Consider the following 12,664-nt stretch of genomic DNA (forward strand, 5'->3'; position numbering starts at 1 on the left):
CTTCTTCTTACTTTTGGGGGTTGTGTATTGTTGTTACAAACTGATACTTCTGCTTTCCTATTTTCTGTTTTGCAGATTTGCTTTACTTTGGATTTTTCTATATCTGGGTTTTGGTGAGCGATAGCATCTTGTATGTTAATCTCAGCTGTTTGCAGTTATTGGTTCTCTGTCCAAAGAACTTCCTTTAATATGTTTTGTAAGGTTGGTCTGGTTTTCACAAATTCTTTTCATTTCTGTTTATCTGGAAATATCAACTTCACCCTCATATTTAAGGGTCAGTTTTGCTGGAAATATGATTCTTGTTGTTGTTAAGTGCTGTTGAGTCAGTTCCGACCCATAGCAACCCTGTATAGGGTTTCTGAGGAGTGCCTGGTGAGCCTGAACTGCTGATTTTGTGGTTCAAAGAGACTTTACAGTCCAGCACGCTAAACCACAGTACCACTTCAGGACGCCATATGATTCTTTGTTGGCTTTTTTTAAAAGCGGGCAATTATTTTCCATCCCATTGTCTTCTTGTCTGCATGGGTTTCTGCTGAGAAATCAGAGCTTAGTCTTATTAATTTTCCCTCAGGATTCTTTCCCTGTTTTACAGAGTTTGATTATGCCCTGGTAATTTTCTTTTGGGGTCTATACTGTTCAGCTTCTTGAATGCTTATGATGTTAGTTAGGGAAGTTTTCCTCCAACAACTCTTTGACAGTTTTCTCTGTGGGTTTGTTTCTTTCTTTGTTTCCTTTTCTCTCTCTCTCTTTCTTTCTTTCTTTCCTTTTCTCTTTCTTTCGTTCGTTCATTCGTCTCTTTCTGTTCTGGAATTCTGATCACACATAAGTTCTTCCTCTTGATGGTATCCCACATAATTCTTAGACTTTCTTTGGATTTTTGTTCTTTTTCTCTGAATGCTCCTCTAGCAGGTGAATACTTAGACATATGTCTTCAAGTTCACCAATTCGGCCTTTCACTGATTCAATTCTACTTCTTTGTCCCTTGAATGTATTATCTGTTTCTGAATTCTTAGTTTTAATCTTCTGGATTTCTATTTGCTGTTTTTGTATAGTTTCTAATTTTTCATTTATCTTGTCCATTTGTTCTTGTAATGCTTCCTGCATGTTTTCTTCTAAAGTATTTTTCTGTGTTCTCCTTGCTTTTGTCTGCAGCTTTCTCAATCATTCTTGCCATTTATTGAAAGTACCTAAATGCCATTATTTATCATTCCATATCAGGTAGTTCTGGTACCATTTCGGTATTTTATTTTCTGACTCTGTATTTTCATCATTTTTTTTGAGCCACTCTGTTTTGTTTCTTCATGTAACCTGAAACTGTCTGTTGTCTCTGAGACGTTGTGGTGTCATTTTTCTGGTATTTAATGGACAATCGTATGGTGGTGTGCTCCTAGGCACTCCCCTACCACCTGTCTCCCAGATACTAGAATTTTAATGCAATTCTCTGTTCACTGCTTGTGTAACATCATTCAGGGTAGGTTTATCTGATGTTGGCTACTAATTATGTTGTATCGGGTGGTACAGGAGTGGGTAGTGGTGCTTCCCCAGTGAGTAGTGCTACAGGAGGACCCGATGTGGCTGTGCTGTATGGGCACAGCTGCTGCCTCCACAGACCAGACCAAAACAATAAAAGATCTAATGAGGTGAAATTCAAAAGCCTTTACATGCAGAGGTGGAATGCCCAGGGCTGAAGAAACAAGGGAAAACCATTCTCTCCTCATCACCAATGTCCACTGCATGCCTGCAAAAGTTCAAGATGGCCATCCCACACCAACAGCAAACCTGTCTCTCTCCACTCTTGCAGATCTTGCTCAGCTTTCTCTCCCACTCAGAACTCAGTCACCTCTCCATTCTTTTCTCTGAAGTTCAGGGTTCCAGAATCACCATCCATATTTGTTTCGGTGTCCTTGTTGTAGAAGGTCTGCTCAGCATATCTACCTACTCTACCATTTTATCCTGGAAGCTAAACTGAGCTCTCTTGATAACATGCCCAAAGTATGTGAGATGAAGTCTCACCATTTCCCTTATAAGGAGCATTCTGGCTGTACTTGTTCTTTCTGTACTTGTTTGTTCTTCAGGCAGCACATGATATATTCAATATTCTTTGCTAACACCATAATTAAAAAGAATCAATTCTTCTTTGGTCTTCTTTATTCATTGTCCAGCATTAGCAAGCATCTGAAGTGATAGAAATTACCACGTCTTAAATAAGATGCACTTTAGTCCTCATCACAATTTGTGAGTCCTAGTTTATCTGGGTGACTACACTTTTAATGGCCATCTTTCTCACTGGATTGCAAGCACCATGAGAACAGGAATCTGTTCAACACTGTGTACCCAGCAATGAGCTATGACACATTGCAAGTCTGACACTGAGGTCTCATATATAGCCTGGACTCAATCAACTTTGTGCATCAAATGGACAAAGCAATAAAATATGACTGTTATAGCCCTTTTAGGTCATACCTATACTAAATTTTCTACTTTGTGATTTACTGTGTGGATTCACTCTTCTTTCTGTATGTGAAAGAGTCAGATTTAAGTAGCTGGGTCTTCCCCAATGGAGCTCAAAAGGTGACCAGTTTGCCACAGTCATATGAGCTGGCACAGTTGGAAGATAGCTCCGATATATTTCTCTCCCTCCATTTTAGCTCTTAATCAGGAATGTGGTGGCTCGATAAGATAAGCACTGGACTGTAAACCACAAGGTCGGTGGTTCAAGCCCACCAACTGCTCTATGGGAGAAAGATGAGGCTGGCTGCTCCCACAAAGATTTACAATCTTGAAAACTCTGTACAGAATCGCTATGAGTTGGAACCAACTCAACAGCACTTAACAGCAACAACAGTTCTTAATCATTGCTCTGTTTTAACATGCTTTTCTGATCTGTCCTGCAGGTATACGTTGTCTGTGACTTACTAGGGAAATGTCAGTTATTGTCAAAATCACAACTCTCTGCTGAGGTTAAGGTCATCCAATTGAGCTACAGATGGCGAGCAGCAGATCTCCACTTTCTCTGATTTTTACTTTGTTACTTATAAAAAGGATGTAATTGGTTAAAAGTCCTTGGATTTGGTTAAAACAGCCCATATGAGTTAAGATTTCTATTTCATTTATTATGTCTTTAAAATAGCATAACATGTCCCAAATTTAACTATTTATTATGCCTGGCATGCAGAAGATGCCAATTAGGTGCAGATCCCTAATTACCATCAGACTAAATGTTTGATTCTATTCTTCTCCATCCACATCTTTCTTTCACCTTTGTATAGACTTGCCCTTGGTGTCATTATTAAACCACTTTTACACAATATTGGAAGGAGCCCTGGTAGCATAGTGGGTTACACATTGAGCTGCTAACTGCAAGTTCCGCAGTTCAAGTTCACCAACCACTCCATGGGAGAAAGATGAGGCTTTCTGCATCAGTAAAGATTTACAGCCTTGGAAACCATATACAGGGTCAATATGAGTTGGAGGTGACTCGATGGCACACAGCAGCAGCAGCAGCAGCAGCAGAAACACATGATATTACAATCAAGAGGATTTGCTTGGCTAACTTTGGGAGCATTGTCCAATTTTTGTTGAATACAGGTTTGTATATTGCTGTTGTGTGTATTTTAATAAATATACTTAATAGAGCCTCAATGTCATAAATATGCAAGCATTGATTCGTGTGCAGCTGTCTTCAATAAATTTTATGCCTTCTTCAATCAATTCTATCTGTAGTAGGTACAATGCATGTATCATTTTGCCATTTCTCAATTGACAGAGTGCTCAGAACTTGCCAGGAGCATCAAAGATTTGCATTTACAGAATACCTTTTCTCTGTATTGAGATATTTTTCCATCTTTCATAATATTTCTGGAAGATGCCTCTGAGGAATTTCTCAGAAGATGGATACATTGGTTTTTGTGACTCATGATTGTGTGACTTCACAGATGCCCTCTTTGAGTGGCCACTAAGACTTGACGTGAATTTCCCTGTCTCAACTCTAAATCATATTTCCTTTCCACCATCCCTAGCACGGCGAAAGGTGCAGACTCCTTGGATAGCCATGCCCAAGAAAGAAAGACAGGGAGCCACTTTCACAGAGACATCACTTCCTTGTTGTCTTGGATATTTTATATCCATGCACCACTTCTCTCTTGTCATCTCAAAGAAAACATGTGTGACCTTTGATAGTTCAGGAAAATCTTGTAAACTCCTCTCTGATGTTTAATAATTTCATCATTCTTATAGGAACGATGTACCAGCTGTTAGAGACAGCATAGGAAACTCAGCTCATGGATAAAATGTTTAGGTCACACTGTTTTAACAACATTGGTCCCATCATCAGTGCAAAAACAAACAGTGGAAAGAATCTGAGGAGTAAGATATATATTTGGAATTTCAGCTATGATTATATTTCCCAAAGTCCTGCCAGGAAGGTGCACTTTTGGTTAGATAAGGAGCCCACCCAATGTCAGAGAGTCCCCTGTGGTGGCTTGCTTGATATTTGCTGGAGAGGATTAGGATGCAATTCTATGAAGCTGTCGTCAGTTAACAAACCATGTGAATCTAAATCAGCCCTGATTTTAATTTGTCTTTCAATAAAGGTTAAAAGATGAAGAATCTCAAAATATACATTTTGTGGAAGACATAGACGGCAATTTTTGAATTAATGCCCCTGCCTTATGAAATCCTTTTTAAAGGAGGTTGTTCGATGATTTTACCATTTCTTTCCAACTATAAGTGTCTTCTATCTCAGTGGGGAAAAAAAATCAGCACAATTAGGCACAAATAAGGAGATTAGTTCCAGAGTGTAAGGCAACTTTCTGCATTTTCATGAACTAGATGGATGGTAGAATCACTTAACAAACTCTAAAAATACTGACACAATCGTTCTTGCAGTTGGACTTACAACTTGTAACATTTCACTTCTAATAAGAATTTCTTGTCCCTCCTTTCTTTTTTTTATCCTATTTTACTGATTGTTTACCCACTAGGAAAATCACACACTGTGGCCCACAACTTTTAGTGGCTAGACTTACAAATATTTGGCCTACTGATTCTCAACTCTGGTTGAACATTAGAATCACCTGGAAGTTTGGTGGGTTTTTTGTTGTTGTTGTTGTTGTTTTAATTCTCATGGCCAGGCTGCACCCAGATCAATTATATTCGAAACAGAAGGGCATTGGAAGCACTGTCCAGTGTCAGTATTCTTACAGTTTGTCACATGATTCTACCATATAGCTGAGGCTAAGAATCACTGGTCTCCACAAATATGTGGTTTGATCATTTAATAGATTTGTTGTTGTTGTTGTTGTTGTTAGGTGCCATCGAGTCAGTGATCGTATGCACAACAGAACAAAACACTGCCCGGTCCTGGACCAACCTCACAATTGCTGCAATGTTTGAGCCCATTGATGCTGCCACTTTGCCAATCCATCTCTCTGGGGGTCTTCCTCTTTTTCTCTGACCCTCCACCTTACCAAACATGATATCCTTCTCCAGAGACTGGTTCCTCCTGACAATATGTCTGAAGTATGAGAGACGAAGTTTGGCCATCCTGGCCTCCAAGGAGCACTCTGGCTGCACTTCTTCCAAAACAGATCTATTGGTTCTTTTGGCAGCCCATGGCACTTTCAATATTCTCCTCTAACATCATAACTGAAAAGCATCAATTCTTCTACGGTCTTCCTTATTCACTGACCAGCTTTCGCATGCATATGAGGTTACTGAAAATACCTCATATGGGTCAGGCACACGTTAGTCTTCATAATAGATAGTTCTGAATTTAAAGTTCAAAAAAATATTACAGTCCCATAAAGCCACTAGACAACCAACAACTATCTGGAAAGATTTCTCAAAACAAAACTCTGTGAGAGTGGAAAGAAGTTGACCTGTTGAAGGATTACTGCATTCTCTGAGTAACTTTCCAGGTAGTCTGTTGTAGGCTTTCTGAGATCTAGTGCTCTCTCTGCACTTCTTACTAGTTGTAAGACTATAGTCATGCTACTTAGCGTCTCAGTGCTTCTGTTTCTTCTTCTGTAAAGTGATATAGATATTCCCAAAAGCTACTTCATATTTTGAAGATTGAGTGGATTAAAATGGGATCAGAAATGTTTTCTGAAAAGGTCACAGAATAAACATTTTTAAGCTGTAGGATCAGCACTGGACTGTGAACCACAAGGTCAGAAGTTCAAACCTACTAGCTGCTTCTCAGAAACTCTTTGCAGGGTCGCTATGGCACTTAACAACAACAACAACGTTAGTGTCTATGCAACTACTCAACTTGGCCTCACAATACAAAGCAAGGACATCATGTAAGCAAATGGGTGTGGTTGTGTTCCAATAAACTATGAGAACAAATTGTTGCTGGTAAGCGCCGTTGAGTCAGTTCTGATTCATAACGACCCTGTATGGGGTTTCTGAGGAGCGGTTGGTAGGTTTGAACCATTGACCTTGTGGTTACCAGTCCAGTGCTTATCCTACAGAGCCACACCTGGACTCCATAAGACTAGGCTGTTGTTATTAAGTGCCTTTGAGTTGGTTCTGACTCATAGTGACCCTGTATAGGATTTCTGAGGAGCAGCTGGTGAGTATAAACCGCCAACCTTGCTGTTCAAACTGACCTTGTGGTAGAGTGCTTATCATATAGCATCACACCAGGATTCCGGGTGATGGTCCAAATTTGGCCCACAGGCTGTAGTTTGCCAATACCTGCACAGTACCAGGAAATTCAAAACATTCTTGGATAAATGGATAAATAGAAAGATAATGGAATTTGTCCAAGAGCAGTTTGAAATCCCCTTATGCATGCTACCTGGTTGGCACAGTATGTTGCTCTTTTTATTGTTGTTGTTATGAAACACCGAATCTGGACCTTCTCTCTTCCTATGACGTATGAATTTACCCTTCTCTCTCAGCCTCACCTCGGCCTTACTTTCAGCTCTCCAGACTCCAGCTTGAAATGCTGCAGTTCCTAGGAGAGAAGGCAGTAGGAGTCGCTCCTGTTTAGGCATCTTCCCTCTCCTCATTGTCCGTTGTCACCGCAACCACAGAGCTGGGAAGAAACAAAACTGAGGCCAGAGCACAGCATCAGGAGTGTGCCCACCCCCCCACCCCCCCATCCCAGGCAGTGCATTGTTTTAAAGGCATTCTGGGAGCAAACACCACAGACACTGAAGCCATTAGGGAAACTGTGAATTAAACCACGAGTCATAAGTAGCTGCTGAAGTCCCAGAGTTGCAATAAATCATTACTGTCAACTGCTCAGCATGAGTAATAAAAAATCAATCCACTTAGCTAGAAATGAATTTGAAAATTGTGCTTTAAACAATAGTATAGTGTGAGCAAAAGAAACAGAGAAGCAGTTCTGCTATTTCATCTTTCAAGGAAGGCCATAGGAGAGTGATACCAGAGGGAATCATCTCTTGCATCAGGGGAGTGGAAATCAATGAAGAATGGCCATGTGAGTCAGCAGTTAGAAAGAAAACAGAATTTGGTAGTTCACTGCTTTCTGAGGATATTAAACCCATCATTTTATTTATTTATTTATTTTTGCAAGCCACATTTCAAAGGTCGATCCTTCCCAAGGCCTAAAGTGTTCCTTGGATACTTTCAATAAGTAATTTATTAGTTAATCATTTATTAATAGTCTCCTCCATGCCAAGCATAGTGCTCAGAGATGGGGATGCAGAATCCAGGAAGCCACTGTCCTTGCTGTTGAGAACTCTTTCTAGCCACACTTTGAAGTAGCTCATTCAGACTCCCACATTTCCTCTTTTTTCCCCCAGAAAAAATAACAAGGATCAAATCACATCTATTTTCTCAAATGGCATAAAAGCCCCATGACATCAAATGGTGTCATGTAATTTTTTGCTGATATACTTTCGTAGTCGAGCTTTGCTTTATTCCTGTAGCTGCCAAGGACAGACAGAGTGTGGAGGTGTCTTCCTCATTAAACCCTTTCCCAAAAAACTCCAGGGTGTTTTCATAGTTCAAGAAAAACTCTAAAACTTATCTGACTTGTTTAAATGTGTGGAAAGATGTTGGGGAGAGGAAATAAAAGGAATAACACAACTGGTAGGGGTTTGTCATAGCTCTCTGATCTGCAAATTCAAATAAAAGGAAGGGCCTGAAACCTACTGCCACTGAGAGTCCATTTTGACTCATAGCAATCCTGTACAGGATTTCTGAAGCTGTAAATCTTTATGGGAGTCCTGGTGTTTTTCTGTAGGATAAGCACTGGACTGCTAATAACAAGGTTGATGGTTCAAACCCACCAGCCGCTCCTCAGAAACCCTATACAGGGTCGTGATGAGTTGGAATTGACTCGACAGCACTTAGCATAAAGTTTCTGAGGCTGTATTTCCTTGTGAGAGCAGAAAGCCTCATCTTTCTCCCTTGGAGTGATGGGTGGGCTCTAACTGCCAACCTTGTGGTTTGCAGTCCAGTGCTTATCCTACATAGTCATCGCACCTAGAAGCAAGAAAAGGCAAGATAGTAGATTCTTCTTTTAGCACCTCTGGAAGGAATGCAACCCTGTGAGTCCATTTTAAACAACTGACCTCCAGGATTGGAAGATAATCAGTCTGTGTTGTTTTCAACTACTCCATTTGTGGTCATTTGTTACAGAAGCAAGAGGTGATTAATGCAGCACCTGGTGTGGCGCTGTGGGTTAATGTACCAGACCGCAAAGCTGTTTGAACTGCAAGGTTCAAGTTCACCAGCTGCTCCTCGGAAACCCTACACAGTGTCACTGTGGGTCGGAACCAACTCGATGGCACTTAACAACAACAACATACAGGTATATTGCTAGCAGATGCTAGTAATCTTTCACGTACATACATTAATTTACCACCCCAATTATTATCTTCATACTCATGATATAAACAAAGTAGCTTACTCTTCCAGCCTTAGCCTGTGTGTTCTGAAGAACATTCCTTGGAGCTCTCCATGTGTCTTGGCATCAATCTTTCCTTTGATCTAGGAGCTTCAGAGTGCAGGGACTCCAGGCACAAGGACACACTCCTCTCCTGGCACTTCTTTCATGGTGGTGGTAGGTCCCTCTGATGTCTGCTCACTTTCCACTCCTCCATGTATCTCTTTTAATCTAAAGGTGTTACAGGCCACATCCCAGGGAAATTCCCATTACATTAGATGAGAGCTTTGATGGAGAGTGTTGCATCCCACCTTAATCTTCTTACTGATTTATCACATTAGATCCCATCATGGCTGACCATCACATAACTGCTATATTGCTGCTGCTGTTGTTAAGTGCCCTCAAGTCTGTTCTAACTAATAGTGACCCTATGCAACTGCCCCATCCTGCCCCATCCTCACAACCTTGTTATGCGTGAGCCCATTGCTGCTGCCACTGTGCCAACCCATCTCTTTGGGGGTCTTTCTCTTTTTCAATGTACAGAGCATGATTTCCTTCTCCAGTGACTGGTACCTCCTGATAACATGTCTGATGTAGAGAGAGAGTCTGGCCATCCTGCCTTCTAAGAAACTTTCTGGCTGTGCTTCTACCAAGACAGATTTGTTTGCTTTTCATGGTACTTTAAATATTCTTTCCCAACACAATAAATCAAATGCATCAATTCTTCTATGGTCTTCCTTGGGAGTCCTGGGGTAGAGCTGTAGGATAAGCACTAGACTGCAAGGTCAGTTTGAACTGTAAGGTCGGTGGTCCAAACTCAGCAGCCACTCCTCAGAAACACTATACAGGCTCATTAGGCCTCAGAGCCAACTCAATGGCACTTAACTGGAGTCCTTTTGTGGCGTTGCAGGTATTTAATGTGCTGGACTGCAAAGTCAGTTTGAACTGCAGGTTCAGCAGTTCAAGTTCACTAACCACTCCTCGGAAGCCCTATACAGGTTTGCTATGGGTCGGAACTGACTTGATGGAACTTAACAACAAAACAACTTTCACATACATAGGTGATGGCTGTGTGCCATGGAATCGGTTCCGACTCATAGCGACTCTGTACAGGGTTTCCGAGGCTGTAAATCTTTATAGGAGCAGAACGCCTCATCTTTCTCCTGCGAAACAGCTGGTAGTTTCAAACTGCTGACCTTGGGGTTCACAGCCCGATTCTTAAGCACTACGCTACCAGAGCTCCTCACATACCTAGAGGCTATTGAAAATACCAAGGCTTGGATAAGGTGCACCTTAGTCCTCAAACTGACATCTTTGTTCTTGAATACTTTAAAGAGGTCTTGTGCAGCAGATATGCCTAATGCAACACGTGGTCTGATTTCTTGGCTGCTGCTTCCATGAGTGTTGATAGTGGATCCAAGCAAAAGGAAATATTTGATAACTTCAACCTTTTCTCTATTTATCATGATGTTATTGGTCTTGTGGTGAGGATTGTTGCTTTCTTTACATTGAGGTGTAATCCATACTGAAGGCTGTAGTCTCTGATCTTCATCAGTAAGCAATTTAAGTACTTTTTACTTTCAGAAAGCAAGCTTGTATCATGTGACTATCGCAAGGTGTTATGAGTCTTCCTCCAGTCCTGATGCCACGTTCTTCTTCATGTAATATAGCTTCTGGGATTATTTGTTTATTATTAGTTTTTCCATCTCTTTAAGGAATGATGGACTCTGGATTGAGATAGCATTATATATCTATAGATTGCTTTAGGTTGTGTTGGAATTTTCACATTGTTAAGTCTTCCAATTCACGAGCAGGTCTTCCTTTTGTTTCTTGTAGTAGTGTTTTGTAATTTTCTTTGTAAAGGTTTTTTGTTTTTCTGGTTAGATTTATTCCCAAGTATTCCATCCTTTGGGTGGGATACAGGGATTGAGGCATGGTTTCAATGGGTAAAAGAAGGGAATAACGTTAAGATGCTTGGCTGTCTTTTGAATCTTGGTTTCCTTTGCCTACCATTGTGAAATAGACACTTGGGGGTGGGGGAAGGAAGTCAGAAACATCACAATAGAAAGCTTGTAAACCCATCTTCAGCCTATTACCGATTGGAATACCTTAAAGGGGGCTAGAAATTGCCCAGTGAAAGAGACCTCCTGTGCAGCTTGTGCATTGCATAAGATCATAGGTGGAAACCAGACTCCCATCCAGAATAGTCTGAGGTGGGAAATTTCCACTGGAAAGGACGAGTAGACCAGCCTGGAGTGGCTAGAAGAGCAGAAGATACTTCGTGAAGAAAGAGCAGCAGGAAAAATGAGAAACAATAATGGCAGTATGATTGATTACTACAAGAACAAGTAAGCTGTTCACCTGAGAGCCATCAAGGCAAGTGGTCAGGTCCCCTCAGAGCAAACTCCCTTCCAAGACTAAGACTCAAGGGGAATACATGAGCAGGCATGTGGTCTGGCTGGTGACCACGTTGGTCACCGATAAGAGGAAGAGGGGGAAAAAACAGCAATGAAGTTGGGATCTAAGTCCAACCACATTCAATAGACTTCTGTGAACCCAGGAGGAGACCTGGATGGCCAGCAGTTACAGGAAGACCCGGGGACTCCTGGACCCAGAGGCAGTGACATGGCCACAGAGGACTAGAGCAGAAAGTGAAGTGTCCAGCTGATATGAAGTGAGGGGAGATGCACAAGAACACCCCCACTTGCAGATAGTACCCACTTGACCTGGCTTCGATGGCTGGATGATCAGAACTCAACTAGAAAGAAGAGGGAAGAAGAAGAAGAAGAAGAAGAGTTACCCATTACAATTTGATGAACTTTACCTCTATGTATGGAGGTTGTTGTTGTTGTTGTTAAGTGCTGTCGAGTCGGTTCCGACCCATAGCGACCCTGTACAGGGTTTCCGAGGGTGTAAATCTTTACGGGAGTAGAAAGCCTCATCTTTCTCCCGCGGAGCAGCTGGTAGTTTTGAACCGCTGACCTTATGGTTCGCAGCCCGATTCGTAACCACTACGCTAACTGACAGCTTATTTGTTTTCCACATATAGGTCCTATATATTTTTTTGTTAGATTTATACCTAAACATTTCACTTTGGGGGTTGTTATTGTAAATGTGAACTCCTGGTGTGGCAGTGTAGAAACAGCACTGGACTTTGAACAATAGGTTGGCAGTTAAAACCCATCAGCTACTCTTCAGAAACCCTTTATATAAGGTTCCTATCAGTTGGAACCATTTCAGCACTTAGCATCAACAACATAAAACATAATTTAAAAAGACCAAAGCATATCTAAATATTTTATGTACATGATTAGAAGACTCAATATGGTTAAGATGTCAATTCTTCCCAACTTTATCTATAGATATGATGCAATCTCAATAATACAAAAAAAAAAAAAATCCAGTAAGTTATGCTGATTCTAAAGTTCATAAGAAAAGGTAAACATATAGACTACAATATGTTTACATATTTTACAATACAATACAATACAATACAATACAATACAATACAATACAATACAATACTGAAGAACAAGAGCTAAGTAGGGGACTTACATGACCCAATTTCAAGATTTACTGTAAGAGTACAGTAATCAAGACAGTGTAATATTGGTGAAAGACATAGATGAGTGAAACAGAATGGAAAACCCAGAAATAGATCCACACAAATATAGCCAACTAATCTGATTTTTGACAAAGAACCAAAGACAATTCAATGGAGAAAGAGTTGTTGTTAGGCACCTTTGAATCAGTTCCAACTCATAGCAACCCTATGCAAAACAGAACGAAACAATGCCCGAT

Source organism: Chrysochloris asiatica, unplaced genomic scaffold (assembly GCF_000296735.1).
Source record: "Chrysochloris asiatica unplaced genomic scaffold, ChrAsi1.0 scaffold00018, whole genome shotgun sequence".
In the NCBI taxonomy this organism is placed as follows: Eukaryota; Metazoa; Chordata; class Mammalia; order Afrosoricida; family Chrysochloridae; genus Chrysochloris; species Chrysochloris asiatica.